Source organism: Aedes aegypti, chromosome 2 (genome assembly GCF_002204515.2).
Source record: "Aedes aegypti strain LVP_AGWG chromosome 2, AaegL5.0 Primary Assembly, whole genome shotgun sequence".
Taxonomy (NCBI): domain Eukaryota; kingdom Metazoa; phylum Arthropoda; class Insecta; order Diptera; family Culicidae; genus Aedes; species Aedes aegypti.
Window position 1 is genome coordinate 217880456 of NC_035108.1, and position 6454 is coordinate 217886909.

General features: G+C 35.0%; 1 protein-coding gene across 2 annotated transcripts in view; it reads left to right on the forward strand.

The window, feature by feature from the left end:
• LOC5575621 (oxysterol-binding protein-related protein 9) overlaps positions 1-6454 on the forward strand; it is a 251354-nt gene that overhangs the window by 56375 nt on the left and 188525 nt on the right. The window lies entirely within an intron of this gene.

The following is a 6454-nucleotide window of genomic DNA, read 5'->3' on the forward strand; positions in this document are numbered from 1 at the left end:
AATAGAAACATAGATCATCCCGAGTAACACACATGTTATAATTGATGCATATTAACTCTTATATGACAAAATCTAGTCATATACGAGTTAATATGCATCAATTATAACATGTGTGTTCCTTGGGATCAAGCCCCCGGTTAATCGCGCCTGACCTGTATAACATTTAAATGTGGCAATTAAGAAAATGAATTGTTACATTTCATTCGAAAATGTTAAAGTGTTAAATTAACCCTCTTTTTCCCATGTTATTTCCAGATTTTAAATTTTAAAAATTGTGCATGGGGCAGTTTTGGTAGCGACTGAATGTCTTGAAGCTAGGAAATTCAAAAAACTCCTTGAGATGGTACACAAATTATGTCACGCTAATTTTCATCTTTTTTGACCCCCTCCCCCCCTTTTGTCACGTTTTTTGTATAAGTTCTCCGGAATTTTTGTAAGGCTTGTCACACTTGGCTTGACCCCCTCCCCCCCCTCGGAGCGTGACGTAATTTGTGCATGACCCCCTTCCTGAAAAAAGACTACCAACCAAAAAGAGACCAAACGGTAATCAAAACATAAAACGAGTCCTAAAAATAACCAGGAGAAAAAGTTTGATACGACCAGACATTTCTCAGAGAATATTTCTAAAGCTTGCTTTGGAAATTTCTCGTGACATAACGACAAATAATTTCTTCAGGTTTGATGAATGGATAGATACCTAACTTTATTTGAGAGAATTTCTTTTTTCTTCGGAAGTTCATTTAGTGATTATTTCCGACGAAATCACTCCAAGAATTTTCCTAAGGAATTTGTCAAAAAAATGTTTTCGATATCTCAAAATAAAACTAGGATTTTTCAAAAAAATACCGCAAACAATACCTCAGGGAATGCAACAGGAACTCCTTCGAATATTGTTTCTGCTATTTTTTCAGGAAAGCCCTTAGTCCTCCAGGGTTTTATCCGATTATTCTTCCATCGGTTTTTCTAGAACATCCTCCAACACTCAAGTTTAAAACATGTTGAAATATTCAACCAGCAACAACTCCAGATGGGTCCAAGGATTTCTCAGGATTTTGTACAAAATTGTTCATCAGAATTTCTTCAAGAATTTAACTAGAAATTCATTGAAGGATATCTTCAGGAATTACTCCAAAGATTGCTCCTAAGATATCTTTGGAAAGTCATTCAATGATTCTAAAAGATTTCTCAAGGAAGTTTTCAATTTAAAGAAAATTTCATTATTTCTCCAAGGAAATGTGAATGACATTTTCCAGAAAGCTGAGAATTCGTTGAAAAAAAAATTGTGACGTATTCCTAAAGCAAATTTCGGATAGCTTCTGTTTAAACTTGTGAATGTTCTTAAGTCCATAAGGATTTCTAGAATAACTTGTTCTTGAAGAAATTTTACAAGATTTTCTAGGTCATCGCTAAGATAATTGAAAAAACACCAATTGAATATCTGGGTAATATCCCACAAGATTTTGTGAAGGAACTCCTGGAAAAACATAGGACGAAATCCCCAAAAAATGTGCAGCAATGATCGGAGGATTTCTTGGAAAAAAAAAGTTGTAGTGTTAACTCGTGTGGAACCTTAAATGAACTTTTGAATATTCCCTTGGGATTTTTTGAGTAATTCGTTGAAAAATGTAAGGAAGAACTCCAGTAATCTTTGAATGAAATACTGGATAAATTCCTAGACAAATTCTAAGAAAACTCAATAATGACACACAGGTTGAATTTAAGGAATTATTTTAATTGATTTTAGTAGATTCACTCGAATAACTCGAATAAATTTTGAAGCAATTCTTTGGAGTAATCGTAGTTGAAATGGCTTAGAAATTCTTGTCGGGTTTCTTGGCCAAAAACTCTGGAATCAACCTATGCGGGTTTTCTTGGAAAAAAAAATCTGTGGTAATCTTTGGAATATCTCTTATGGTGGTAAGCTCCATCGAAGTTAATACGCTAATCGCGTATTATCCTCGATTTTACTATAGTAATGGTACTTATGGTGGTAAGCTCCATCGAAGTTAATACCACAGACAAACAGACGTCACACTCTCATAATTGTCCATCGACCACCTTTTTAACGGTCGATTCAAAAATATGGTAGGTGGCCAATCCGCCACCCGCAGCGCTCGCATCGTTTTTGTTCGCGTTTGACGTTTACACACTACCGCCATCTGTTGGCCCGTCGGCCAAATACACTTATTCTAGCATTGGGCGTACATGTCCTCGTGACTATGATTTGGATCGAGATTTGTTCTAAGTGTTACGTCTGTTTGTCTGTGTTAATACGCTAATCGCGTATTAACTTTGATGGAGCTTACCACCATTAGAGTAACGACTAGAGAAACTGGGAGCCCAGATAGCCGTAGCGGTAAACGCGCAGTTATTCAGCATGACCATGCTGAGGGTCGTGGGCTCGAATCCCGCTGGTCGCTCTCAGTTAATAACTGTAAAAGTGCTCATAAGAACACTAATCTGAGAAGCAGGCTTTGTCCCAGTTGGGACGTAACGCCAGAAAGAAGAAGAAGAACGACTAGAGAATTCGGTTGAAAAGTCAGTGAAAAAATATATGGAGATGTTTTTGAGAAATATGATAAGAAATTTTGCATAATTATCTGCAATCAATGCAAGGAAAAATGGAGACCATTTTGGTTAAAATAAAGACTTTAGAGACCTTTCATCAAAATTAGGAACCTTTTAGTCTAAAAATAAAGACTAATTCTCAAAAAAGAAACCTGCTACCGACCTTAGATATGTTAATCCTTTACTGATTAAATAGAATGATATTGAAAACGTAAATCATGTTTTGGTATTCGAAAAAAAATCATACTCGAAGGTATCCTCGCTGAACAGCTTAATAGCGTTTTGATAGCGGCGCAGCCGAATTTTTTTCAATTGAAGAGAATTTTTATGCAAATAATGGTTGCTCTGGGTTTTGACGCAAAAATCCTTTGTCGTGAACATATTCTGCCATGAATTACTGCCTCAAAATAATTTCCCTGATTGTGATCGAAATTCCCTGAGAATTCCAGGTTTTTTCCAGGTTGAATAAAATTCCCTGATAATTCCAGGTTTTCCAGGTTTTTCCAGGTAGTAGACACCCTGCGAACTGTCCTGCTTGGGCTTCACGAAGCACTACCCAGCAAGACGCTCCAAAACAGGGGAAAAAAAATTCTCCGGCAACAAAAACGCGCGAATCCGTCACCAAAATCAATCGGACGACGCAAAACCGAACTGTCCTGCTTGGGCTTCTGACATTTTTCTCTAAGCCTGATAAGTTAATTTATTCGAAAAAAAATGACAATATACGCATAAGTCCCATATTGATTGTATGACATTTGCCAGAAAACAATTTGCTAGAATCAATTTGCCAGAATGATTTTTGCCAGAAAACCATTCCCCAGAATGGACCATTTATCAGAAAACCATTCCCCTGAATCATTTTTCGGAAATAAATTTTCAACTTCGATATGAAATCTATTGATCGAAAAATTTATGGAAAATGTAAGGCTTCCGAAGTATTAAAATCATTTTGAGTATTTTGGTAATACACTAAGAATAGGATCCAGCTCCCTATTTGTACTTATAGCACGAAACATTGTATAACCAACTTGTCGTGTCGTGGATGTTTTATCATATTTTAATCATTGTAATATAATAACAGGTATAAAACAACGTGATTCGTCGATCTATGTTATTTAGTCTATTTTGTTACATTCTTTCCCATATCATTTTATGTAATTTTCACAACGTGAATGAGTGTTATAAAATAGTTTGAAAATTGATCATCAAAGCATTGAAAAAAAAAAAAATTTTTTTTCGTGAACTTTGAAAAGCTTGAAAGTCTACGATTCGTTTGAAAAAGTCAACAATTATTTTTCGTTCAATTAAACATGCTGGAAATCATAATAATTTGAAGTATTTTACACGCCTAAGTATGTATATGTGAGGCTTAGTAATAAAGTAATATTATTTTCTGGGGAATGGGCTTTCTGGGGAATGATTTTCTGGCAAATGGTTTTCTGGCAAATAGATTCTGGTAAACGGCTTTCTGGCAATTGGTTTTCTGGCAAATGTCATTCAACCCCATATTCTATGGGGTCGTCCATAAATGACGTAGCTTTTTAGGGGGGACGATGGTCTTCACGAATTTGCGACGATGTGTGACGAGGGGGAGGGAGGGGTCCTAGCTAGTGGACGTAGCATTTTGAATCACGTCGGTAAAATGAGAGGCGCTGAAAAAAATTACAATTTTTGCAATTTTTTTTATCAAATTGTTTTTTCTTTGTTTGACTTCTAAAGTTGGGTTCTAAATGATGATTCAGCTTCAAAACATTCATATGACAAGATTGAAAAAAAATCTAAGAAATTTTTGATTTTTTTAATGTTTTCAATAATTATGTGAACATTCTTCTTCTTCTTCTTGGCATTACGTCCTCACTGGGACAGAGCCTGCTTCTCAGCTTATTGTTCTTATGAGCACTTCCACAGTTATTAACTGAGAGGTTTCATTGCCAATGTTGCCATTTTTGCATTCGTATATCGTGTGACAGGTACGATGATACTCTATGCCCAGGGAAGTCTAGGAAATTTCCATTACGAAAAGATCCTGGACCGACCGGGAATCGAACCCAGACACCTTCAGCATCGCTTTGCTTTGTAGCCGCGGACTCTAATCACTCGGCTAAGGAAGGCCCATCTCGTGAACATTATATTCATGTATTAATCAATTAATTCATAAATATATAAATTGAAAGATAAATAAATTAATTAAAAATCAAGGCTTTAATGACTTGGAAAACATTATTTCAGTTTTATACATATTTTCTGTTAGAGCTTATATTTTTAAAAAAACATATGTTCGCTTTGGCAAATATTACATTAAAACAAGATTTCATTCCATGAACTATGCTCTCAATATTGCGGAAGATCTCCACCCAATCAACTCATCGATTTGTTTTGATATATCAATACTCTGAATAAAAATGTAAAAAATCAGTGGAAAAATGCTACGTCATTTATGGACGGTCCCTATGAGATTTCCTATAAACATGGGACTGATATGCGAATATTGGCAGAAAAGAAAGTAAGCAATATCATGAGGCACAGAGGGTGACTCAATAGGCCGAGGGGTGAACCGATTGGCATAACGATTTGTCAAAATCGAACTTTTCTGAACCAACATATCATGTGTGTAATTTCATGACATTCTTTGTTTATTCGGAAAGTAAATGGCGCATAACGTAGGGCGGTTCAAAATTTAAAAATGTTTGAGAATCCAATCTTCCATATGTTTCTTACCACCCTAACCATAAAAATAGTGTTCTGTGAAATTTTCAGATCTCTAGGTGGTGATTTAAAGGTGGCCCAAAGACAATGTAGGTTTATATGGAAATTACTATGGAGAAACTTTGAGATATGTTCCAAACACGCTAGTACTGTAATGTAAGTACAAACTTATTATCCCATAGTAAAAACTCATTCTTCAAACCATAATAAAGAAATTTGCTCAAGAGAGAAATTTAATCCGACAGATGACAGAAGAGATTTAGCTTAAAATGGAATTGTTTCTTCAGAAACATGCTTCATCAAGGTTTGAAGAATGAGTTTTCCATATGGGATGATAAGTCTCTACTTGCATTACAGTACTAGCGCGTTTGGAACATTTCTCAGAATTTCTCCATAGTAATTTCCGTATGAACCTACATTGTGTTTAAATCACCATATTACAAGTTTGTACTTTTCTGTGGTCAATTAATATGGAATTTCCTACATATGTTTGCATGTACATATGAAGTTTTGTGAACAAAAAATCTATTTGAAGTAATCGTCAAGTTTGAGTAAACATTTTAATTTTGTGGGTCAGTATATAGTTTTACCTCACGTTTTGCTACAAGTAAGAGATGTTTACATATACCAGAAAAAGTTCTAGACTAAGGATTAAGGCGAAGTCGGCCGTCATTGAAATTTGTAATGACGCGTATGATTGCTAATTCACGTCCCGATTTCGAAATAATGAAAATTCGTTGATTTTACACTGAATTAGCTGAAAAAGTAGCATACAGTGATACTTTCCTAAATCAATATGGCTGCCAAAATGAATAACGGATTGCTTAGCCTCAAGAATTTTCTTGTTCAAAATATTGAGTTTTTTGGTTTTACAAACGATGGAAAGCATATGAATTTAATGTTCTTGAAATAAAATCACACCAAACTATGTTTATGTGATCTAGGACTATGATAGCACTCTATTTTTTTTTTTTTTTTCAAAAAGTCGATACGTGTAACCTCTAGACAATTTAGACATTTTTAATACAGTTTTCATGTCAAGGGGTGAGCTAGTAAAATTTTTGAAACTTTTATTATTATTTTTTGACCACCCTAATCCGCGTGTCTATGAAACTTACAGTGTCTTTAATGGGATCCAATGCATCGTGCGCACAAACTCAAACGGTAAAGTACAAACAGA